The 27,394-nt window shown below is 46.5% G+C and overlaps 1 protein-coding gene across 1 annotated transcript in view; it reads left to right on the forward strand.

Moving 5' to 3' along the window:
* The first annotated feature begins 13,919 nt into the window (after nt 1–13,919).
* Nucleotides 13,920–27,394, forward strand: part of LOC142768684 (uncharacterized) — a 92,447-nt gene continuing 78,972 nt past the window's right edge. Inside the window, exon 1 of the transcript XR_012885394.1 lies at nt 13,920–14,081. The gene's annotated coding sequence lies outside the window, so the exon portion shown is untranslated. The remainder of the gene's footprint in view (nt 14,082–27,394) is intronic.

The raw sequence follows: 27,394 nt of genomic DNA on the forward strand, positions 1-27,394 counted from the left end.
CGATCACCATGCGCTTTGTTGGTTATCCACGTTGAAGGACCCCTCCGGCCTGGAGGGGTCCTTCCAGCTCGCTGGGCTTTGCGGTTTCAAGAGTTCGACATGCGTGTTGTCTACAGGTCTGGCCGACGTCACACTGATGCAGACGCTCTATCACGCTCACCTATGTCCTCCGAAAGCTCTGCATGTTTATCTGCCCTGGAGGAAATGGTCGCGTTCCCAGAAAACTGTGACATGGCGTCTGAGCAACGCAAGGATGACTAGATCAGCTTTCTTCTGCGATTCCTTTCAGATCCGTCGACTTCATCTTCTCGAACGTTGCGCCGTCAAACGGCTCACTTTGAGGTCCGCGATGACCTCCTTTATCGCAGAAATTACAAGTCTAACGGCCAAAAGTGGTTACCTGTCATACCTCGCCATCTTCGTGCTGCAATATGTTCAGCTTTCCACGCTGACCCTCAGTGCGCACATGCGGGCATCTTCAAAACATAAGCTCGGCTTTCCTCCCGGTTTTATTGGCGAGGCATGTACACCTCTTTACGCAAGTACATTCAGTCATGCCCGCACTGCCAACGACGCAAAGCTCTGCCTCACCATACCTCTGGTCCGATCCAGCCAATCCCTTGCCCAGCCAGGCCTTTTGACCGCATTGGGATTGATCTGTGCGGGCCTCTTCTATTCACGGCTTCCGGAAACCGTTGGATTGTTGTCGCTGTCGACCATTTGACGCGATACGCAGAAATAGCCGCTTCGCCTGCTGCCACGGCACACGACGTATCTGCTTTTCACCTGCGGCACTTAATTCTCTGTCACGGCGCACCGCGTGAACTTCTCAGCGACAGAGGACGTGTATTCTTCTCTGAAGTCGTCAGCGCACTCCTTGCCGAATGCCGTATCATTCACTGGACTACCACCGCCTACCATCCGCAGACGAATGGATTGACGGAAAGATTCGACCGTACCGTAGGGGATATGATATCAAAGTATGCTGCCTCAGACCACTCCGACTGGGACCACATTCTACCTTTTGTGACATACGCCACAATACTGCTCCACAGGCGACTACGGACTTTTCACCATTTTTCTTGTTATATGGCCGAGACCCTTCCACCACACTAGATACCACTCTACCCTACCACCCCGATTCCTCCGAGTCTACGCCCATCTCTGAAGCTGCCCGCCGCACCGAGGAATGGGCCCGCCGCGCCGAGAAATGTGCCCGCCACGCAGAGGAAGCTGCCCGCCGCACCGAGGAACACCTGCACTTTTCGCCTTCTTCCTAAGATAGCTGCTCCCTACATGAAAGTCCCTGGAGTGCATCTCGACAAATAGGCCTAAGCTGGCGAGGCCCGTGATGGCCGCATAACAAGGAATAGAGACAAAAGAATTGTCAAAAGAATGCTGATGGACGGCAACCGATGACCCCTTCTGGGGTGTCAAGGACTCTGACAACGAAATACCTCGTCGTAGTTATATGTTCGCATACAAAAAGTACGATGTTCGACTATTGGGTGATCGCATAATGGTAGCCACTGATGGGTTATGTTCGCTAAAGGCAGCTTAGCGCTAAAAACGATTTCAGTTGGATTGCAATTTTTTCTGCTTTCGTTTCGCTGTATAGACGTATAATGTGTGCAGGTTCTTATTGTGAGTAAAGTTTAAGGGTTGGATTATGATTTGCTATTTTATGCAATCTAAAGATGTGTTTGCTGTGCTACCTCCGATGCTCGCCTCTGTCTCTCTTAACTCGGTTCGCTGCAAGTATTCTTGAGATAATCGTGACGCGTCCAGCGGGCTTAAGGCAAAAACGATTAGGAAAATGTGATCTAATTCACCCAAAAAATTTCAGACTTTACAACGCTGTCACCTAAACTCACTCTCGCAAGTGTTCTACCTAAGCGCAAGCACTCCCAGTGAACATCACCCCAGGTTCTCTCTGTGTGGCTCGATGGTCCTCTCAAACACAAATAATCATACCAGTCGGACGCACACTGTCTTGAACTCAGCCAGGCCCTTTGTAATCACCAGTATTCTGCCCCGCTTGACTCACTGAGAATGAGACTCAAAGTTTGGTTTCATTCTGAATGCATGTGAGTGTGCTTGCTAAAGAGAATGCTTGTGTTTTTTTGGGAGAAAAGATTCTTGAAATGAAAATTGTTGAAGAGTGGGTTAAGTAATGCAGTAGCTGTCTCTAAGGCGAAAACACCAGAAGAGCCACACTTGAGGGGAAAAGGAGGAAAAGGGTAGGGGAAGAATTGAAGGGGAGGGAAATGTCTATACGTGAAGAGTAGAGGCGACAGGAACTCCTAAATGGATGAAAATAGAACGAAAATGGGAGAGACATCAACTGACTGAGCCTAGCTGTCAGGTGCCATCTTGATTTAGATATGAAAAGAGGACAGTGATTTGTTAAGCAAGCCAAAGACCCAACGAGACATCGCGGTTTCTGTTACCAAAACGTGAATCGCCTCTTTTCCCTCCTCACTGTTGTTGCTTGATGCCACTTTGGAACGAGTGTCAGTGAACATAGTTCGAAACAGGCACGTTGAAACATGAGACTTATGCCTATGAAAAACGTCAACCACTCCTCCCGTAAACGTTGTCTTTGTATGAGCCGAACGCCACCTATGCATTGAACTAGCTCAAAGCATCACTGTTAGTTGAGTTTGTGCCCGTTTAAACTTGCCTCACGTTCTACATGGCGGCAGCTTTACTTTGGGGAAAAGAAAGAGGCAAGCAATCTGCTTAGAGACTTCTTTTGCAGAATCATTATACGTCTTCTTGTCAAGAAGCGCAGAAAATGTGCTTCGAACCATTCGTATTATAGTGATGAATCTTCGTACGCTCACATGTCTTTGTACTCTTTATGCCAGAAGCAAAATTTAAGCTTAGGCAAGGGTAGTAGCATACCATAGCTGTTTTTGTCGGGTTTTGTTTTTTATAGATAGTTGAGAGCGCGCATCGTAAATGTTTTTATTCATGAGCATTCTTCTGTCTTCGCAGCACGTTCATGGCAGACATCGTCGTTGCCATCACTTCAGCAGGGTGGACAGGTTTTGAGGGACTTTGCAGCAGCGTGCCACCCAATTCAATATACACGGATAACTTATGCCATACCGTACTGGTAAGCTTTATTTATGGCAACTATAATGAAGGTGGACGGATATTGCAGGAAAAGAAAAACAGAAGGACAGGGAGGTTAGCCAAATTCAGAGGGCAGAAATTGAAGTGATAGATACTTTAGGGGATGCTCTGTTGTGGTTAGCTGCCGTGCAGCAAGTATGACGTGGCTGACGACTAATCATAGTTTATCAAGCTGTCGATCAGAACTGAACCCACGAACTTGGAAAGCTGGAAGGTACTGTGTTCTTACATCTGCTCGCACTTCAGCACTTGGGTGGGTCAAAAGTTCACCATAGAATTGCTGTGATGTAAAAGAATCACAAAGTCACAGTCATCATCGAGAGCAGCAGCAATACAGGATAGGATTTCTAAGTGGAAGTAGAATGGATGCACGATAGACATTATAAGTGTACACTTCAGCAGCAACACAACAGGTTTAAAAACAACAGGTTTAAAAATTTCGGGTTCTGGCGGCCTTTATGTGAAGCGCTTTGGCAAACTCCGCTAAATGATTGGAAATTCGTGAAGAGGTTTAAAAATACCAAAGAAAAGTCACAGTTTCGCCGCAAAAGCGAAGCAACGAATGCGATAGAAAGAACTTGGAATGTAACACGGAGAACGGCAAGCACATCCAAACATGCAGCACGCGGCTCACGCACGAATGACGCGTGTAAACAACACACACGCAGAGGGTGAGCGAACTAACAACGTTTCCCGCTCGACACTTAAGGCGCTGTATAAAAAAATGACGCGCGAAACGTAATCACAAGTTCAGATCAGCGCAATCTAACAGGTAGCCCAGCTGTTACTTCGCTGTGTATGAGAAGTGCGCTCATTTCGCAAACAGGGCCTATGCAGCGAGCGAACTGAACTTTGTGTGCTCAGTAACTAACGCAATCGTGTCGGTGAAATTTCAAGGCACACGATTCTCCCCTCCGAAAGTTAAGCGAGCGCACTCGAGCATCTCACCCCTCCCACCCCCATCCCCTACATTCACGGGACAAAATACGCGTGGGAGATGAACGCCCGTCAGCGCATCGCGACGAAATGGGTGCCGAGAGCGTGCGGGTTTTTTTTCTGTCTTGAGTTTTCATAATATATATATATATATATATATATATATATATATATATATATATATATATATATATATATTGTAATGTAGTATACACAGAACAAGAGACAACACCCGGTTCCGGTCCAGCTGTTCTTATTCTGTCTTCCTCTACCTTCCCTTAGCTGCCCACGCGCCGAAGCGCCAGCGTCTTTCTTGGTTATAACACTCGGCCATGACTGCGCGCGCACGGATCTGGCGGTAAGGTTTCTGGTGGGTGGGGCTTGGCTGCATCGTGGTGGTAAGCCCGGACCACAATGCGACATGGAGCGACGGTCTCGGGGAAACGTCTCTGGTGGATGGCACTGGCTGCTTCGAGCTGGTCGCTTTTTTTCCACGCCACGATGTTTCTTGTAAAAGTGCTGTGGACTCAGGCGGCCGGCACTGGCTGCCCCGTTGCGGCCGACGCTCTCGGCCGTGCCGCGATTTGGTCCCGGTATCCCAAAGGTAGATCTGGCGGTCGATATACTGGCTGCATCTCAGAGGTCGGCCTTGGCCACGCTGAAACTGGGTGCCAGAGTCTTCCACAAGTATATCGGGAGGTAGAGACTGGCTGCATCGTTGTGGTCTGTCTCGGCCATGCAGAGACTCTCTGTGGGAAGCAAACATGCACCTGACAGCGCGCCTCAGATGGGCCGCAAAATCAGCGGCAGACGTTGAACTCTGGACGAGGGTAGTCGAAAGAGTATCCCAAAAGACGCGCTGGATACCTTGGCTTGTGTGGAGAATGTGTACTCAAGTTCTGAAATGTGTGCCAGAGAACATAAATTACGACTGGTTTGGCATCTGCGGCAGGATATTTTGGGAAGCTGTCATCGTATTAGCTGCTGTCTGCATCTTGAGCGCCAACTTTCTCTTCATGATATTGATCAGTTAGACCAGCAGTGGTTACATTGGGCCCTACCGGCGCCATGACTGTAGGCGGTTCAAGCATAGGCGATGCTGGGGTCTCCATTTGCCTCAGTAAAGGTGATATTGGGGCTGAGTTCTCTAACTGAGCTGTATGAGGACTGGTATCAGCCTCTTCCACTGACATTATGGCGTCACGTACCGGCGTGGGTACTGAGAGAAGCAGTGGCATGTCGCACCTGCGTCTGACGTCATTCGTAGGACAGGCGGAAAAGCTTTCTGCCGCACGACTGGAGGGCTCCGAGGAATATTCGAGGTGTGGCTCTACTTCAGCTCGGTGTGAGAATGGGGGTGTGTCGGTGAATGGCAATGCAGCACAGTCAAGATGATTCTCTGTGGCTGTTTTGTTGGAGCAACGCCCTTCAAAAGGTCCGACTTCGGTAGCGACCTCTGGCCGCAGTGAACTTACTTCGGGTATCGACAAAGAGTCTAACTTCTCGTGTGGTAAGCTGCAGCGCACAGCTGCAGCCTCGAAGTGAAAAGCCTCTAAAGCTTGCTCTTCGATACCGGCCAGGTTGGACGGGGTGGTGGGGAGAGGTGGTAAGGAGTACGACCAAAATCAGCTATAAGCTTGCAGCTCTACTCTGCCCATGACTGCTGCTTCGAGCCTTCATACCGGTGCCACGCCGCTGCACCTTACCGAAGACGGTCTATGGCCATATACCATTTCTGATTCTCTGTCCAGGCCGCGCGCTTTGCTAGCGCGTTGACGGTTGCCACCCAGCTGTCGGCGTCGTTCCGGACCCCGTGGAATTCCGGTAGTTCGCAGATGGCTGGTGATTGTGGGGTGGCAGGTGGCAACGCAGAAATCACCGACGCGAAGCAGTCGAGCTGGTGTGAGTGCTCGATGAGAGTAGGCGGAAGCTGCCTGCGTTGCTCCGGTGTGCTTGCCTCAAAGTTGTATGAGGCAGCTACATTCAACACTGCGTTAATGTCACACAATGCTGGCAACATTGTAGGAGCTCGCTCGGCGATCAACGCTGTCAGTTCCCTAGTCTCGACGCGGAGTAGCACGACGGTACGCCGCAGGTCCGCGGTGCTGTCGGGTGTGAAGCCCGACGAGTCAGCGGTCGTGGTCGTTAAGTAGCAATTGCGGCACTCACCCCGGAGAGGTCGACGAGCAGGGAAGCCTGGGCCGCGTTCCGGGGCGGCTCGTTTGTTGAAAGAGTACCGCAACGGGGATGTAGGCCATGGGGAACGTGAGCGGCATTCCCAAGGGACAGGAGCCGGTTCGGATCCCTGCCGTGAAACAATGGCAGGGTTTCAATCAGGTCATGGCCTAGAACCACAGGGGAGACCTGGACGCCACCCACAGGTGGTCTGAAGGGTGGCTGAAGCGGTGAGTGGGACCCCATCGCTAAGGAAGCGTGAACGGCGTTCCTTGATGGAGACGCCCGCGCTGCCGACGAACCACGAAGACACGTACCGGTGGCTTTCTGCAGAGGGTTCACTTGTAGGCTTGCGCTGACAGCAGAATCCATAGCCAAAGACACGTAGACGGCGTTCCTTGTGAAATGGTACCGATAACGTGTACTGCAGCCGCCAAGGAGGCCTTGACGCTGTCCCCGAAATGTGGTGGCAGTGGCGGCAGGTGAACAGCTGCCGAGGAGGCCTTGACGCCGTCCTCATGCGGTGCTTATCACGGCTGTCCTGCTGACGAAGCAGGGACGTAAGACTTCTTCTTCGTCAACTGCGCCATTGTAATGTACTAGACAGAGAACAAGAGACAACACCCGATCCCGGGCCAGCTGTTCTTATTATGTCTTCTTTTTTTCTCTACCTTCCTTTAGCTGCCCACGTGCCGAAGCGCCAGCGTCTTTCTTAATCATGACAATATATATATATATATATATATATATATATATATATATATATATATATATATATATATATATATAACTGGAATTTTTTAACGTACAATGATACCACACAGTACACGTGCCTATATCATTTCATTTTACCTCCATCGAAATGTGACCACCGTAGGCGGGATCGAACCCGTGACCTTCGAATGAACAGACGAGCACCCTTACCGCTTCACCACTGCAGCGGTTTCTCCCGCTCTTCTGATGGAGAATCCCGCACGCCTACTTTACATCGTAATACCTACTGTAACTGGGAAGAACTGGTCACATTGGTGCTAGGTGAGAGTAATTTTATCAACGGGTTGAACCAGCAGTACACAACATAGTTCTACTCAGATAATAGTTGTAGGCTTGATTCGACTAGCCGCTGCTGCCCCCTTCACGGAGCCGACAGGCCGAAATGTTTGAGTACTTATATCCGGTACTTATATTGATACTTATATCGTTGATACGCCCATTAGTATGTCTTTGTCGCAGGTAAGTGTTCTCCCCTGCGTTCTCTCGCACTATTCTTTTCTTTTGCTTCTTATTACTTAATCACACTTTTTGCTTAATATAACTGCATTTGATCTGTATTTCTTTTAATTTCATATGTCCGTTGCCTTACTTTCAGTCCTTCTGTTCGTCTGTGACATTGCCGATCATCCGCGGTGCGCTAAGCAATAATTCACGTGGTATAAAGCGGCAACGGCGTAGTGGTTAGAGCATCCGCCTCGCATGCAAGAGGTCCGTGGTTCAAATCCCGGTGCCGCGCAGTTCCTAACCGGATTAAAAAAATCCGCGTGTTGATGCAATTGCATTAAGAGGCCTGGGGTGCGGCATCACCGGTAACCACCGCAGGGAACGCACTCCCTCACCAGAGAAGGATTAGCCACGCTGATGCAGCATCTGGCCACTAACTCCCACATGCATACGTCAAATAACTGACGGCCCTAAGTCCTCAGCAGCTGCAAAACAACTGACCACGGTGGCGGTAAGATCTGCAACGCAGCAGAGGATGCTAAGAATCTCTGGATCCGGACAGGCCACCATTGGAACCTGAACTTGGCAACGTTTAACGCTAGAACCCTATCTAGTCAGGGAAGTCTAGCTGTACTACTCGAGGAGCTAGAGGGTGTTAAATGGGATATAATAAGGCTGAGTGAGGTTAGGAGGACAGATGAGGCCTATACGGTGGTACAGAATGGGCACGTTCTTTGCTATCAGAGCTTGGCAGACAGAAGAAACATAGCTGGCAACATAGGGAAATACAATAGCAATAATTAAAGGGTGGTAGGTATCGTAATAAACTGAATAAAAGATACAAGATGAAGGTAGTACAGGCTTACGCGCCTACATCAAGCCATGATGACGCTTCAGCTGAAAGCTTCTCTAAAGACGTGGAATCGGCAATGAGTAAAATAAAAACACAATACACTATAGTGATGGGTGACTTTAATGCAAAGGTAGGGAAGAAGCAGGCTGGAGACTAGGCAGTAGGAGTATATGGCATCGGTACTGGAAACGCCAGAGGAGAGCTACTAGTAGAATTCGCAGAACGCCATTATTTACGGATTTTGAATGCCTTCTACCGAAAACGAGAAAACCGCAAGGGGACATGGAGGAGCCCTAATGGCGAAAATGAGAACGAAATAGACTTTATAATGAGTGCACACCCAGGAATCGTGCAGGATGTGGAAGTGGCTGCCAAAGTACAATGCAGTGACCATAGAATGGTTTGGTCTCGAATTCGCCTAGACTTGAAGAAGGAACGACAGAAACTGATACGCAAGAAGCCAATCAATGAGCTAGCACTATGAGGGAAAGTACAGGAATTCAGAGTGTCGCTGCAGAACAGGTACTCGGTTCTTAGTGACGAAACCAACCTTAGCGTAGACACAATGAATGATAATGTGACGAGTATCATTACGAAGTGTGCAGTGGAAGTTGGAGGCTGGGTAGTTAGACAGGACACTAGCAAGCTTTCCCAGGAAACAAAGAACCTAATTAAAAAGCGTCAAATCATGAAAGCGTCAAGTACAACAGACAAAATAGAACTGGCAGAGCTTTCGTAGTTAATTAATAGACCTAAGGTATGCGATGTAAGAAGGTATAACATGGAGAGAATTGAACACGCTCTGAAAAACAGAGGAAGCGTCAAAGCAGTGAAGAGGAAACTTGGGATAGACAAATGTCGGATGTATGTATTAAGGGACAAAGAAGGCAAAATAACTACCAACATGGATAGGATAGTTAAAATAGCGGGGGAGTTTTACAGAGATCTGTACAGTAGCCGACACAACCACGACCTTAATACTATAAGAACTAGCAGTAACCCAGATGACACCCCATCAGTAATGATAGAAGAAGTCAGAGAAGCTTTGGAGAGCATGCAAAGAGGCAAAGCTGCTGGTGAGGATCAGGTAACATCTGATCTGCTGAAGGATAGAGGACAGATTGTGTTAGAAAAACTAGCCACCCTGTTTACGAGGTGTCTCCTGACGGGAAGAGAACCAGAGTGTTGGAAGAACGCTAACATCATCCTAATACATAAGAAAGGAGATGACAAGGACTTGAAGAATTACAGGCCGATCATCTTGCTCTCTGTAGTATAAAAGCTATTTACAAAAGTAATTGCCAACAGAGTAAAGAAAACATTAGAATTCAATCAACCAAAGGAACAAGGAAGATTTCGAACAGGCTACTCAACAAATGACCACATTCATACTATCAATCAGGTAATAGCGAAATGCTCGGAGTATAACTAACCACTATACATAGCCTTCGTAGATAACGAGAAGGCGTTTGATTCAGTAGAAATATCGGCCGTCATGCAGACAGTGCGGAATCAGGGCATCGATGAAGTATATATAAACATCTTGGAAGAAATCTACAGGGGATCAACGGCTACCATAGTGCTTCATAAAGAAAGCAACAGAATACCAATCAAGGAGGGTGTAAGGCAGGGGGACACAATCTCCCCAATGCTATTTACCGCGTGCTTACAGGAGGTTTTCAGAAGCCTAGAATGGGAACAGTTAGGGATAAGAGTTAATGGAGAGTACCTTTGTAACCTGCGCTTCGCCGATGACATCGCATTGCTGAGTAACTCAGGGGACGAATTGCAACTCATGATTACGAAGTTAGACAAGGAGAGCAAAAAGATGGGTTTTAAAATGAATCTGCAGAAAACGAAAGTAATGTACAACAACCTCGGAAAAGAGCAGCGCATCGAGACGGGTAATAGTGCACTTCAAGTTGTAAAAGATTATGTCTACTTAGGGCAGGTGATAACTGCAGAGCCAAACCACCAGATTTAAGTAACTAGAAGAATAAGAATGTGGTGGAGCACATTTGGCAAGCACTCTCAACTTATGATAGGTAGATTGCCACTATCTCTCAAGAGGAAGGTATATAACAGCTATATCTTGCTGGTACTTAGCTACGGAGCAGAAACCTGGAGACTTACAAAGAAGGTTCAGCTTAAATTGAGGACGACGCAGCGAGCAATGGAAAGAAAAATGGTAGGTGTAACCTTAAGAGACAAGAAGAGAGCAGAGTGGATTAGGGAACAAACGGGGGTTAGGGATATCATAGCTGAAATCAAGAAGAATAAATTGACATGGGCCGGGCATGTAGCGCGTAGACAGCATAACCGCTGGTCGTTAAGGGTAACTGACTGGATTCCCAGAGAAGGCAAGCGGGTTAGGGGGAGGCAGACGGTTAGGTGGGCAGATGAGATTAAGGAGTGTTTGGGTGTAAATTGGCAGCAGCAAGCACGGGACCGGGTTAACTGGCGGAACATGGGAGAAGCCTTTGTCCTGCAGTGGACGTAGTCAGGCTGATGATGATATATATATATATATATATATATATATATATATATATATATATATAGAGAGAGAGAGAGAGAGAGAGAGATACGTATTTACTTACGGTGCATGACGCTGCCCCCGGCGGCAAAAACCAGCTGAGAGTATCCATATAGTTTTTATCGCAATAATAGTTGCATACGTCATAGGACATGGTGCTTCTGAGAAGCCAAGTGCACCGAGTCTAGTAGGGCCAAACTTTTGAAATACTGAATAGAATTGGAGGGATAGAGGTGGATGGTGAAGGAAACAGTGCGCAGCGTGCAGAATGATTAGGCTATATTAACATAGTTTGTTCGGTCTAGCTGAAGATAGACTTTTTACGCATGCCCTGTTTTGATGGCACATCGTACTTAGCCGATAAGGGCTGCTAAAGGACTCTTCCTACACCCATATCGCTAAGCTTGCTGGCGTAAAACCTCCGCTTCGGGGCTCTCATGGGGGACAGATAAAGTATATAGATAAAAAAGTGAACACAGAGACGTGGGCTTAGGAAAGCACACCATTGTACACTCAGAATGCTAGAGAGGTGTAGCTGATCTAGTTTCTGTGAGCAGTTTTTTTTAATGCAGCACCAAAAGAATGGTCATTGTAGTCGAGAGGTACGTTGGTGCTTGGAGTGTCGTTCATCAGAGAATCACTGCACGTTATAACAATGAAGTTCCCATTACGTAATGATTCGGACGAATTAACTGTGTTCAAAATATGGGACCGTTGTGGTGTAGGGAGAGCGTTTCAATTTTGTGAAACTGTATGCGTGTTCGTGCTGTTGATAACCTCCCATAACGAAGATGCGAATTCATTATAGCGTCCCGTGTGAATTAAGATGCCTGAAAATCAATTTTCTGCGTTTGTCTGCACGTTGTCAGATAGGGTGTTGGCATTATTATGTACGAGAACACACAGATGTGTTTTTGTCTATGTTCTTTTTTATCAAATTCAGCCCATTTAGTTCACAGCGTCGTGGCAAATGAAGTGCAGCTAACTCAAACTGCTGGTCGTAAAACTGCTAATTGGGCGATCTTTTGCACACCAAAATATGTGACAAAAGTGGCTACCATAAAGTAGGCTGCATTATTGTATATATGACCAAGCGTTGTGTGTGATGCAACTTATGTGAGAGCTTACAATGTGGGCTCAACTTTGCGGCTCGTGAAGGTCGGAGAATTAACTGCTCGCACAGGACACATATTGTCGGTAGAGCTTTCTGACTAAGTCAACACTACGATACATTCTTATTTGGCCTTGGTCATCTCAAAACGCAGAGTTTTAGCAGGTGGCAGACAGAAACAATAAACTGAAAAAGTGATTGCACAGCAGCTCCTTTAGAGACGCAAACAGCGGCTGCATCTTGCAGATGCAAGCTGTAATGGCGACCATTAGAGCTTCTGTGCACCCCTTTAAATCGCTGCTGCAATTTGTGCTAGTAACCTGCATGCGTCAACTTTACATAGTAATACGATGCCCTCTAACGTGCTGTATGTAGCCCTCGACATGGTCATTTCTTTTCTTAGGGGCGAAGCTCCTTACAGCGGCACCCATTCGTCTTCCGTAGCCGTAGTAGTAGTCGTAGTGTGGAACCAGCATTACATTTTGACCTCCAAGGCGGTGCCGGTGAGATATTTCTTCTGTGCGTTGTTGAAGAATAAAAGATAGTGCTCAATGTACATGCCAATGGCTGTTAAGGGGAAATGAGAGACAAGAGAATTCTGTTTTTAGTTAACGCGTACGCTGGGAATTTTTTATTGATCGACAACGCACAGAAGACAAGAAAGGGTTGCTACGTAATACTCGCTGGGCTTAACCTCCTAGGCTTTAGAAAGGTTTAGCGAGCGTTGGGCCGCAGTGCCATGAATATAGTAAACTACTATATACCATGAACTCGAGGTGGTTAAAGGTGGGACGTAGACACGAAACGCAAGCCGTGAGAAAGTGTGCATGCATCTCCTCTCGCTCATTCCTTGGAATGTCCGCTGGATAGCAGTGCTTCTATATGAGGAATATATGATGATAAGATGCGAGAAGGTGGTACTTGGAGTGTTGAATAGGTGGACGAACGGACACACAAACAGATGCATGGATGAACACACGGATGGCTGCACGGCGGGTGAACGCATGGACTGACACAGGAGCGGATGCATGGACGAAAGCAGTGACGGACGCACAAATGAACGTGCGGATGCATGAACACATTCACGCACAGACCACCGGATGGACGCACGGGTGGCCGCACAGACGCGCGCATAGATGGACGGAAGCAAGAACAAATGGACCGACGGATGCTTCACCCCACTATCCATCATTAACTCCGTGAATATGCTACTATTTCTCTATTTCCTGGATATAGCCAGCACTGCAGCAAAAAAATGTCTAGCAATGATGAACAAAATCCCTTGATGCGCACATTGTTATGAGGTGAGGACACCTGTCGCGTCTTCTGCAGCATGGCTGCCATACGTTAGCCCACGGTGTCGTTTCGCCGTATAGCCATTCAACAGTGACTCTGCTGAGAGGCGCGAGACTCGAGGCAAAAAAGCGGTTTGGCGGTGGCGTCAGTCCATTCAAAGGGTGACAACACCTGAAAGATGGCGGAGGCATTGAGGCACATTAGTAATAGTAATGCTACCGTGACATATACATTGCAAGACAATGGTTCACAATGACTGGTGGAAAGTGTCTCCACCAATTATCGCGACAGTTGCGAAAGAGGCAATGGCAAAGGCGATTTGCAAAGGCGGACATAACGTTTGGCGCAAGGGTGATGCGAAGGTGACAAGGGGCTACGAGAATTCTTTTCGAGGCCTTTATCCTACGCAGATGATATCCGCCACAACCTATGCAGCAACACTGATGGAAAAACTACCCGTGTCCCTAGTTGGTCACCTGCCTCGACCAATTGTCTTTTAGCGTATCGGTGTGTACCAACTTTGCTCTTCTTCGTACTGAGCGCTGCTTAGTAATCAAACTATGAGTGTGTCTGGTAGAAGTTCTCCCAGTGCCCCTCCACGAGTAGCCTTTGACAGCACTTCTTTTTATGGCTCTTTTCAGGGATCTCATTGGTTCGCTGTGTCAGCAAGAACTACGTTCATGAAGCCGTCGATAATCACAGGCCTGTCCTTTGAACTGTCCGCCCTAAAATACGTCATGGAGAAAATCCCGGCATCACTTAACGATAGCGTCTTTCAGCCGTGCTTGTCCGTAAAGAAGGCTGGACGAGAAGCGGTGTGTACGTTTTGCCTTCATTTACATTCACTTTCTCCGGCACGTGTAATAAACTAAATTGTGGGTGACTGTAATCGTCACTTCTGTGTCTGACACCGTCAACTTAAGTGTCCCCTGGCTTATTAGCCGCGTATATGCGCTTTTCGCTACAAGTAGACACTTTTAGTCGGGCGTACGTAGCGAGCCCACGTACGCAACACTTCCGCGGTACAGAACTGCGCATGTGCAGTACGTAACGTATTCATTCCAGAGATGCGCGCGTACGCCCGTAACAAGACTATGCGTACGTAACGCTACGCTATCTGCGTTATGTTCTCGCGAGACCTAAAAGAAACCAGAACGAGAGTATATGGTTGCTGCAGTAGCGTTCAACGAAGACAGAAACAGCTGAACTGATGCAAGGCATGTGTACTTCAAAGTTAAAGGCGGTGTTTTCATGCCAGCGAAGGTATATTCAAGCGTTTCGTTCAGGCATCCATAGAGTTTCCTTATTTAGCAAACTATATGCCGGCATCCTGATGATTCAGAAGAAACTTCCTGGCGTCCAACAAAAATCCCAAAGAATCACCTTTTATAGGAAGGATAGACGCCGTTCTTACATTGCGCACCGAATTTTAAAACAGTATAGGTGAACGTGTGCAGACAGTGCACCCAGGAATGATGCTAAAGATCTACACAACGAACGCCATGGCCAGACTTGTACGCTGGTGGCCCTTACCCTGGGAGTCAAGATGTTTTTCGTGCACTTCACGGAGGCCGAACAGTACTGGGATCTAGCATACTTCTAACGTTGGTGGTGCTGATAAGAATTCCATACCCTTGTATCTCGCAAATCATTTATCTAATCGAGTGAAGTTCATCAAGGTACGTCAAACTAAACGTGTTGACACACACTGCAATTGCAGCGTACGCAACGTAATTTCGTCAGCGTACACAACTCCGCCATACGCCCAACTAAAGATGCCTAATGTCGTCGAAAAACGATAGTATTTTGGTCGGCCTACTTTGGTGCTTTACGTAACATTTTCACCACATCCTAAAGCACTACCGTTTTAAAAATTATGTAACTATGTGCTTTATATTGAAGGAAGAATCCGCACAATATCTACGTATTCGCGTTGAACTTTCAATATGCGTAATATTTGCTTTTTCATAGATTAACGGTGAGAAGTATAAACGCAGCAACAGTTCAAGATGGCTAGGTGTTCAGCAAGTGCTTAAACATTGGGTAGCTTCGTATGACAGACAGATGGATCAAAATATTCGTGTTCAAGTGTGTCAAGAAATACTATTGTCCCTTATGATTTGGGCATGAATATAATGCTTCACGTGGCTGTCTCGCACTCCCACGTCGACGATTGTCTGACCTGGTGTATTCCTTTTGTCAACTAAACGCTCTGTGCACTGCTGAAACCCATTTTAGAGGCCCTGTAAAGACGCGCGCGTCATTGGGATGGGCTCTGCCCGATAGCAAGACGATCGCATGTGCTCAAACAGTTTTCAGTGAACTCCATTATTTAGAATAATTAGAGCAACTGTTACTTCGGCTTCATCTAAATAAAATGTATGGTTCGGTATTATATCTACTCACTGTACATGTTAACTTGAAACGGAACCATCTATGAATAATTTTGTATACAATGACGCGTTTTGAAAGTAAATGTGCAGCAGAAATTGATGGCTCTCTATGAAGAGGTACATCTTTATCAGACAATAAGTTTTCCGACGCAAGATGTCACTTATGGCTTTTATGTAAATGAGTTCCCTGAAAATGCATACGGTTTTTTGTGTGACCACCTTTCACTTATCTTTATTTTCGTTTGTCATTACAATTGTTCGAATGCTGTTATAAGGTGGTTCCAATCAAGATGCGATAGTTTGATTGATATACGGAGTTTAACGTCCCAAAACCTCCTTATGATTACGAGAGACTCCGTAGTTGAGGGCTCCGGTAATTTCAACCACCTGGGGTTTTTTAGGGTGCACCGAAATATAGGACACGGACCTAAAGCATTTTCGCCTTCATCAAAAATGCAGCCGCTGCAGCCACGATTTGATCCCGATAACACGATAACCAAAGTGGTAGTGACACTACCAGATCGGGTTCGAAAATTTTTTCCTCCTTCAATGTTTTTTATGTCTTATTACATTCTGTGCAAGTGAAAGTTTGAGTCGTTTTTAACCACTTTTTTTCGCTCTTCCAGCTTTACAAGCATAGAGATTTCAAAGGTGGCACCAAAAACTACCTCGGTGATCCTCTACATGTATACGGCGTTTTCTTCAATACCTCGAAAACGCTTACACTGTGCGAATACAAGAACTCGTTGGTTAAAAAGGTCAATAGGCGCCATCGGCCCTTCTTCATTTGAAAACTTGCTCTGTTTTCTTTTTCGCACTGTCTCAGATACAGTGGAAATATTGTCTGAAATATTGAGCTACATTGCCATAACGACAAAGCAAAGCATTGCTAATTACTGACAGGAATGATGTAGGACGCTTTCTGGTCCCATTCAATCAGTTAGCAGATGCAACGAATGTTTTTAACAACAATTCAACTAGGCGACACCTGTCTACGTAATTACACACAACGCTGTGACGCAGCAATTGAGGAAAACCTGAAGTATGGGCTGATTTTAGCAGTTGTAAAGACTCTACGGTCGAAATAGGCAAGGAGCAAAAACAACGAATTTACCCGTTTGCAAAGCAGACACAGATAATTTTATGTCGCTGAATGAATAAAATTTCATTTTTTTTTCTGACCTGAGCATTACAAGCAACCATGTGCCGTTTCAGCGGGATGTCAGAGAACAGTGTACCACCTACAGCGCAAGAGATTGGGGGCGGCATTTTATACAGAAATGCTTATTAAGACTCCGACCCAAATAACTGTGTTCGCGGAGGTGAACCAAAAAAGTTGTGAAACGGGGAGACGTAGAAAGACGTCGTGACACGTGCGTTGCTCTTGAAAAAGAATCACGCGCACTTCATGCGCCGTTGTAGTTCTAGCACAAAGAAAGCAATAGTCGGTGTTTTCAATGGAGCAGGAAAATATTAAACCGTGTTTGGAACGAGTGTTTGGAACTGTTGTCAAAAAAGCGCGACTTTCATGTCGCTCATACGAGGGTGTGTTATTACGTTTCAACATATCAAAAGCCTTTTGAAAGTGATGTGCCACGGTTGAACAGTTCTATGGGCGGCCTCTAGTAGTTCACAAGAACCATTTCGCGTGTTTGACGTAGTGCCCTACAAACTTCAAACAATTAGTTCTGGTTATGATAAAAGAAAGAGCACGTACAATGCAGTGGAGACGCACCTATAGAAGAGGAAAAAAGCAGAAAAGCAGGGATATGAGCAATGGAAATATGAGAAGACAAACTCAGACCAACAGTACATCGCTGGCGTTTTGTTAGAACTTACTGCGCATGTGCTATTGCACCCAAACCACTGGCATCACAGGTTCTTGCGGAGATGTCGCTTCTGAGCTCGCCCCTCGTGCGACTTGAAGCAAGAAACCGCGTACGAGGTGCCTGCGACATTTTCATTACCAATTAACTATGTTTCTCCAGACACCGTAGTTAATCTTGAGACAGCTCACGTAGCCATGCACGCTCGTGTTCATAACTCCTTGTACCATAGGTCTTGTCACAAGGCAGCTGGCGGTATCTCCTTACTATTCCCGTGGCCGCCTTTACACAGAAATTGGAGCCTTGCAACTGATGCAGGCGCACTTTTTCATACGTGCAAAAAGAGCTGGTGCTAAGCTGAGCGAGCTAGTACAGGCAGAGAAGGCGAACATCCCGTGTACGTTTGCAAATCACATTGTAATACCACTCTATTGATATTGCAGCGCAAGTGTTGTCGTTGCAGCCGCTGTAGGCATCGCCGTAAAATTCCGTATTGAGACGAAACAGGCGACAACACTCACAGCTAGCTATTTTCAATGCACCAAGCGGAGGGATGACACAACCCCCCTTTTCATTCCCGCGAAAATATTATCGGGAGTACTGGGAGCACCGCTTAAGAAATGACTGCGCAATTTCATCTCTTGGTCCCGGTCGCATGCGCGCTATCTTGACCAGAATGAGCATGCGGCTAACGCCTTAATCTTGCTGGCTTGTCACCTTACTAGCACTCAAGGTTCAGACAGCACAAAATGAACTCCCTTCCAATGCCACGATGACATTTTCTTGCGAGAGAGATTTGTGGATAGATAGATATGTGGGGTTTGACGTCTCAAAACCACCATATGATTATGAGAGACGCCATAGTGGAGGGCTCCGGAACTTTCGACAACCTGGCGTTCTTTAACGTGCACCCAAATATGAGCACACAGGCCAACAACATTTCCGCCTCCAGCGGAAATGCAGCCGCTGCAGCCGGGATTTGGTCCTGCGACTAGCGGGTCAGCAGCCGAGTACCTATAGCCACTAGACCACCGCGACGGGGCAGACCGATTTGTGGAGTAAGGCCACATGGGATACTAAAAGAGGTCCGATAGTCTTATTGCGTATAGCATTTCAGTTTTTCGTCGTAGTCGCTGGTGTACCTTTGCAGCATGTCCGGACGTATACTAAAGAAAAAAGTTATCAGGTGCTAAACTATTTGTAAGAAAACGTTTCAGTCAATAATGGTGGAAAGCACATGATTTAGGAAAGCCAGCTAGCCCCGCCGCGGTGGTCTAGTGGCTAAGGTACTCGGCTGCTGACCCGCAGGTCGCGGGTTCGATTCCCGGCGGCGGCGGCTGCATTTCCGATGGAGGCGGAAATGTTGTAGGCCCGTGTACTCAGATTTGGGTGCACGTTAAAGAACCCCAGGTGGTCAAAATTTCCGGAGCCCTCCACTACGGCGTCTCTCATAATCAAATGGTGGTTTTGGGACGTTAAACCCCACAGATAAATCGATCAGGAAAGCCAGCTACCTGTTGGAAAAGCCACTTATGAAAGAGAAGTCTTAAAGGGCCAGTTAATAGGCACCAAACTTTTCATTACACCCCCCAAACAAGCTCGCGCATTCTTGCTACGCCTGACCAACCTTCTTCCACACGCAGTGACCTCAACTCGGCGATCAGGGACGTCGACTTCATTACTCTTTGTTCAGACCTGGTTCAGACCAATCGACGAGCTGCGTGCTGCCTCACGCCGCCAATCGCCGAGTGGACGTCACCGTGCGTGGAGGGAGGTTGGTCTTGCTAGGAAAGATACGCGAGCTTGTTTTGGGCGAGGGGGGGGGGTGTTAAAAAAGTCGGAGCCTGTTGACTGGCCATATGAATGGGGCTCTGGTTTTTTTTTTGTGCAGCAACATGGGAGAGGTAGGCAGCAACTTCGTTCTTGCTGTTCTTTGCGATTCCTGTCTCCTTATCTTCAATCTGATCAACTTTCTTAAATTTTTGTGGCTTGTAGCCAGCGTCTAGAGAGCGGATTCAACCTCGATGTCAGTCGAGCCAAGACAAGCACTTGCGTTTACAGTTATGTCTTTTTTTATTTTTGCACATTTTTATCATCGCCTATGCACAGTTATTTCCCGTTTTAAAGATAATTTTAAAGTATACGATGCTTTAGTGGTCTTGGTACGCTGCGATGCTTATTGTAATCCAAACACCCCAATATATATAGCAATAAATTCATTACAGTGCTTGAGCACGTCTAATTTGCAATGATAGTGAACATGTCATTACATTCAAATGGCAACCGCAATAATATTTGGAATTGTTCGGCGTCAACATATGCTTGGAATGCATTTACTCGATTGAGTGGTATTGTTCGTGTGCCATACGATAATTCTTAATGGCGCCTTTTCAATATATACAAAAAAAATCACTAGTGGCATGGCAGGGCTGACGAGTGTTCAACCCAGCGCTCGCGAGCAGCTTGACAGGTGTATCATTAGAACATTCCACACGATTCAGCCCTTATGCAAAGGACATGCGTTCTACATTGCAGCAAATATAGTCAAAGGCAAAGAAATATATATTACCACTAAGTGATTGAGTCGTCAAGGGTGCGTTGATCACCATAATTGTCGCTAAATCCCTATGCTAGAAAACATTTGTATAGGGTATAGCGTGTGATATGGGAGGACAAAGGAAATACAGAATGCTTTTGATAATACGGATATACTTGTTATATGCTTCGTTTTGAAGGTTTGTTGTTAAATGTGTAAGATTGTTAAATATGTCCTACAAAGTACATTTAGGCATCTCTCCCTTCAGATCGTTTCATGTATTTGAAAACACATCTGTCATTTCAGAAAATTATTAATCTCCCATTCAATGTTGCTCACTTTGTGCATATCAGCTTCTCTGTCATTGTGCAGTCGTGTTGCGCAGTTGCGCAAAATAATGTATGACATAACATTTCATCGTTTACAGTTCGTCAAAGCCGTAAAGGACATCGCAGTCTTGCGCAAGAGAACTGCGTGGCTCCTCTACAATGTGCACAACCAGGGCCCCAGCACCCAATGTCCTGAACGTCCATGCACGGTCCTCAAACTCTTTAGTGCGGCACTAAAACGCTCGTAAGAAGCAACATACCACTCATAAAGCTGCTGTTTATATGAATGTTATTCCATTCCCGTGTTAGTAAGGGCATTCTCACTCAGCTATTTGTTTTATTTAGAAGATACAGTCTGAATAAAGATGAACACACTACAATTAACTTATTGATGCCTCGAATTGCTATCGCGGAAAATGTACTCGTGGAATTTTGAAAAAAAAAATGGCAGCATATCCCCGGAGTGAATGATGGAGAGTGGCGCAAAGTATTCGTCCTTTCATTCATTCTTGCTTCCGTGTGTCCATGCGTCCGTCTGATCGACTGTCCATGCGTCTATCCACCCGTCCGTGCGTGCGTCTGCTATAAAGAGTTTCGGGAGCTGCTATAAGAAGTTTCGCCCCTAAAAAAACAGTTTCGCCGCAAGGGTGGTGTACCAAATGCGATAGCAATAACGTGGAGTGTGACGCTAAGAGCGGCAAGCAGATTTAAACGTGCAGAGCGCTGCTCACGCACAATTGATGCTCGTAAACAACACACGAAGGACGAGAACCAACTAACAACGCTTCCAGCTCGACATCTGACGCACCGTATAGAAAAAAAGTAACAGCTTAGCCGCAAATACGAAGCAATGAACGCGATAGCAATAAATTGGAAGGTCACGCGCCGAATGGCAAGCAGATCGAAACGTGCCCCGCGTTTCTCATGCACAAATGACGCACGAAAAGTACGCACAGGTACAGATTAACGCAAATAAGCGTCTCAGTTGTTACTTCACTGTGCCTGAAAAGCGCTCTTTATTCACAAACGAAGACTGTGCAACTATTGCAGTGACCTTGGTGCACCCGGTAACTACAACAAAAACGTTCCAGTGAAAGCCATACACCAGCCAAGACGTACAATCATCCCACCATGAGTTAAAAGCGTGTCAGCGAGCATCCACCTTCTCCACTCCGATAACAACGCACGCGTGGGAGGTGAAAATGCGCTCTGCCATGCGTTCGTTGCGCCATCTTGCTGGTAATGCTGAAAACTCAATAGCTCCCCTCACTTTACGAGATGCCCATCACCAGCAGTAAGTGGTAGATACAAACAGCTTGCCATTTGAGCGTTGAAGGACGAGCTGCTCGGTGGCTCAGTGGTTAACGCCTCGCACTCACGTCTTGAAGGTCTCACGTTTGATTCTGCACGCCAGTGTCTTTTTCATGATTTTTTCTTTCTTGCGTTTTCATATATGTAGACACGGATACACATACGGTGAGTGACGGTGACGCCGACGGCAAAATCTAGGGGAGAGTGTCGATATAAATGCTATCGCAATCAAATGACGCACGAAACTTTATCACAAGAACATATATGAGGGCGAAGTAACAAGTGTCCCAGTTGGTATTTGCTGTGTTCGAAAAGCGCACTGCTTTCATGAACGTGGCCTGTCGCGTGAGCAGAGTAATCTTGTGCCGCCTGTAACTAAACGCAATTGTTCCGACCCAAACCGAAGGAGCAGATTTTCCCCTACAACAGGATAAGTGCGCTGATAAGGCTCCTCACCTCCGCGCAGCAAAGCACGCGTGGGAGATGAGCGTGCGTCGACGCATCGCGACGAGCTAGGCACCGACCACTACTTCGAGCGCACTTTTCCTGCCATCTAGCCAGTAATGCTAAAAACATGCTATTTCCTCCGTGGTAGGTATAACTAGCTCACCGTTTCAACGTTGAAGGAGGTGATCCTTCGTCTCTCAGTGGCTGACGCCACGGGCTCACGAACGAAAAGTCGACGCTCGATTCAGCACACCAGAAACATTTCCTTTATTATTTTTAGTTCTCGCGTTTTCATACATGTAGATACGTATACATATACGATGAATGATGGCGACTCCGACACCGGCAGCAAAATTCAGCCGAGAGTGTTCAAATAATTGCTATCACAATGAGGAAAACTTCGTCCTACTTAACATGCGCTATGGCAGTCATTATATACGGTACTCTACGAGGACATGCAGACTCCAGAATTCTGACTTTGATAGCGTATTGCGTAGATGGGTGCGTAGTGAGTCCCTACTTGCTAACTGTGCACTGTGGTACACAAAGTCTAGTTACGTTTCACTGTAACACCGGGACTCATGTTCAAAAGCAGACAGCAACGCTTGCGAGAGTAGGTGGACACCACGGCACGCTGAAGCGCGTTTCATATTGTAAGCTTGCGAAAGCAATAGAGACGCATAATCTGAATAGAATCACAAAATCTTCGTTTTGGGTTCTGCAAATATTATTATTATTCGTTGCTCATTGCTCATTTCATTAGAAAGTATTGCTGAAATCAGGCCTGCCGAAGCCATATAAGGCTTGAGCGGCAGTGCCTGGCAGCAGCGGAAGGCAACAATTGTTGAAGCCTTGTATTTTCTTATATAAAAAGTACAAAAAAACGGTGCAGGAAAGAGAAAAACTACTCCGTTTAGGGCGATTTGCCCAAGAACCTATTCTAACTTTTGTTTTGTCCGGTGTCACAGTACACTTGGAGGCAGCCTATGGAAGTGCATAGAAACGCTAAAGGGTCGAATGCACTCAGCGTACCTAACACGAGGCCTGGCTAAAAAATAAGTCTTTGCGACGGAAACATTTTGAAAAAAATTCTAAATTGGTTTTCAAACTATAATTCCAAAAGTATCAAATCGTAACACTTTCCACTAGTGAGCAAAGTCCAGCATACAAAAAGTTCGTAAATCATTGTTTTTGGCATTGAGGTTAAGGTCATAACTGATGTCGAAGATATGTCAAAAAATGTAGTTTAGCCTCATTTGTCAGCATACTACAGAGCAGCTGTACCCTCTAAATCACAAGCTATTACTATCTGGTGCTGTTTTTTTGAGCCAATAAAATAAGCTAAGATACGCCATAGATAACCAAAAGAAGTTTGTGCTTGACAAAAGTAGTCAACACCGACTGATACCACTTCTACATTGAAAAATGCTTGACTAAAGTTCGGGAGGACTGGAAAACACTACGATAGAGCTATAGAGTGTGAGCCAAAAAAGGTTCAGTAGAGAAAGTCACAGTGTCACCGCGAGTGCCAAGGAGTGATTAAGTTAGCAACAATTTAGTCACACGATTAAGAGGAAGCAAAGGGGTATTTTAGGAGCTTCTCTGAGGCGCGAAGAATGAACTAAAAAGAGGCACCCACAGGGCCAGAGCGAAATATCAGTTGTTGCAGCTTGACACTCGCACCACGCTGCACAAATATAAAAAATGACGCTAGCAAACGCGCAGGTATAGACAAGACGAATGCGAACTGAGCATAGTCACAGTGGCTACTTCCTGTTTTATTCACGCTAAAAGTGTTGATTACGCCAGTGCCGCCTCGTGAAACCTGTAGTACACGAAGTGATGCACCTGCGCCTCCTGTGGCATTCGAAATGTTGCTGCGCTGAAGTTCCACATCGTTTATGGGTACAGAAAAGGGCATTTATTAATGCATCTATCAAAAAGTAAGCGTTCTAAACATGAACCACAAACTGACGAACTTTCGCTTCTAGTTCATGAAGCAACGAAGGAAGCAAACAGAAAGGTAGAAGTCAGAGAGGTTCAGCAGAAAGACTTCCGGTCGGCTACCATACATTTGATAGCACCTCCCATGTTAGTGCACCTCCAGCGTGTTTATGCACACCGTTAGCATTCGAAAAAGTGAGCGGCACGTGGCGAAGCTGCATTGAGCGGCAGGCGACGAAGTGAGAGGTCGCAGGTTCAAACTCGGGAGGCGCACTTCGCCACTTCCTATTTTACTTTATTTATATTATGTAATGTACTTGTGGCATCACAAGCTCTCTGTCTCAATACGACTCACATGATCTGGAACTTGCAGTACTCATGGGCACGTTTATACAAGTATTTACAAGCCTCGGACAAAACGCCATCTATGTTGACTGGCACTTAGGCTCTGACAGTTCATAACGGGGAGTGTAGCATGAAAGAAATAACGCCCAATAAATTAACGCCCAAGACAGATAGTCGTGAACTGAAGTCCAGGCTTTTCAGACACTTTAGTTTGGGACTTCTGTACACTCGTGCAAATAAGGTGAAAATTGTAGCTGGGAGTTATTCGTCGTGGGGAGAATTTGTGAAAGGATGATAAGGACTGTAAGAGGCTGCCTGCAGAAAATATTAGGGAACTGTTAGTGAAATTATCGGGGTGGAGGATGTAGAAAATTGCTCGTTACACGGACTGAACAGTCGAAGAAGGGTAGTAGGGTAGGGGTTTGTTTGTTCTTGGACTTTTGAATGTAAATCAGTAATAATCGGTTAGGTATGGGGAGACAAACTCTTCTCTCAGTGTACTGCATGTACGTTCGCCCGCTGCTTGAGTTTGGGCGCGCGGTATTCGCTGGGGCACTTGCTTATCAGACAAATCCACTGGAAGTCATCGAGAGACAAGCCTTAAAATCTTTTAAGTTTGTCGCAATCAAGATCTCGTATCTACATTCGAAGCTTCCCTAACTTACTAGCCGTTTTAAAGTATTAGCGGCACAGTCATTTCTCGGGGAGTAATATTCTACGGTAACGCCCTTAGAATACGTTTTTGTTGCCCGTCTTGACTGCTTTTTCGGACAATTCTGGCCGAGATTTCATGCGGCTTAAATTCCAGATAAACAGCGTTTTCTGGACGTGTTAAGAGTTCAAATTCATGTCGTGCTTTTAATCAGTTACAGGAGTAAAGCTATTAAAACGCAGTTTCATGATATCTTACCAAACAATTCAGAATTGATTCCACCCAGATTTTTAGAAGCTATATGAAGGAATCACCTCGTACATACGCCAAGGAAAACAGCCGTATGAACTGACGCGTCATAATCGGAAGAAAAGTGCGAAATTGGTAATTTCTCTGCGATCCTAGAGTGGTTTTGCTTTCTTCGCCTCTCAAATTTTGAGCCTATTTTTTAAGCGAAAAGTTTTGAAGAAAAAAAAAACGCACAACAACCTCGGAAGAGAACATTGCTTCGAGATAGTGTGAAAATTGGCAGATCCTACGTACTGTGGGAATTATTGATATGCGAAGCACGAATGAGGAAGGGTGAAAGGTCACTTTAGAGTCAGCACAACGTGAAGAGGCGGAGGTAAATAATGTCGTACATGACTTTGATGTCATGATTATCATGTTTGAAAATTTCATTTACCTTCGTCATCTATTAACGTCACCTGATACCAACTTTGGTATATATGGAGCTAGCAGAATGGCCGTGAGCATGTAATGAGCGTAACATGCAGTCATATATACCAGGACAAGCATATCATGATTATCATGTTTGGATGGGTCATTTACATTCGTCATCAATTCACTACACGTAATACCAAATTTGGTATATGTGAAATTAGTGAAACGGCTGCGGGAACGCTATGGGCGTAGCATGTAATCAAGTTTTACAGGAAACACATATTATGATTATCAGGTTTCGACGTGTCATTTACCTTCGTCGTCTATTCATTTCCCGTGATAACAAATTTGGTACATGTAGAGCTGGCGCAACGGCGGCGAGCACGTCATGAAAGGCCCAATATACTCCGACGCAATGTTGACGCACGCGCAAGCTGGGTGCAGCGACGCCAGGCTAGAAAAATTGCCCGCAGCTTCCCTCGGGGGAACACTGAGGAGGATGCGGAGCATATAATTGGTTAACGGGGTGTTAAAGTGCGACTTACTTGGGTCGATGGCTAAATTGGTTAACGTGGTTGTGAAATGGGGTGTTAAATTGCGACTTACTTGGGTCGACGGCTAAATTGGTTAACGTGGTTGTAGGAGGGGGTGTTAAATGAGTGAACACGTAGACACGTATGCGAAAGGGCGGCGCTGGTCGAAGGGACGTCAATCATTGTGTTTGTGGATTCGTTGGAATTCATTTCACCGCGACCTTGGACGTCGACGCGCCGTACAAACCAACCGACGAGCGGCAACTGAGCGAGCGAGCGCCGACCTTGAGTATATATACAGCTCGACGGCGCATGCACTGTCAGCTGTTGAATGTTCTCGAAGCGCGACGCCACATGCGCGTCCACTGGAGAATCAGGAGAATTGTAGATGTCGAACGCGGTGTGTAGAGGAGGAAGGGTACACAGATGGTGGAGGAGTGAAGCACGCGCGGTGTGTAGAGGAGGAAGGGATGCACAGATGGTGGAAGAGTGGGCGACGGCGCGACGGCGCATGCGCGCGCGTCAGCTGTCGAATGTTTGAGAAGCGGTGCGGACGGCGCGGACGGCGCACTACAAGGCGCGAATATAAGATGCTTCCGCATCTAAAAACGCGAACACTATTTAATGTGACGCAAGGCGCGACCGGTGCGACCAGCGTCTGTCGGCGCGGCCCGGTGGCCCGGAAACGTGACATGCTGCTTTTCGCACCGACGACGTTACTTAGACAGCACCGCGTCTGCCTCTCTTCGTGACGGAGGAACGCCGTGTGCGCTCAAACGTGCATGCGCCAAAGCAATGCAGCGCTGCGCACGCCTGCGAGTATATGGCATGCAGATCCACACAAAATACCAGTGGGCAGATCTTTAATATAGGGAGATATCGGCGCCTGGCGTGGCATCACGGACACGACGCGATAAAACGAACGTCGGCGCGCACGCGTGCCGGCTCACGTCGAAGTGTATGGGCTCCTTGAGTTTGGCGTCTAATAATGTTCTTACATGACATGCATGTCAAGATTATCACCACGAAGGTATGCACCAGTCACATACCTTCGTCATTCATTACGTGAGGTAGTACTAAATTTTGGCATGTTTGAAGCTAGCGAAACGGCCGCGATTGCATCATGAGTGCGGGACGTAGTCATGTTGG

The sequence above is a fragment of the Rhipicephalus microplus genome, chromosome 8 (genome assembly GCF_043290135.1).
Source record: "Rhipicephalus microplus isolate Deutch F79 chromosome 8, USDA_Rmic, whole genome shotgun sequence".
In the NCBI taxonomy this organism is placed as follows: Eukaryota; Metazoa; Arthropoda; class Arachnida; order Ixodida; family Ixodidae; genus Rhipicephalus; species Rhipicephalus microplus.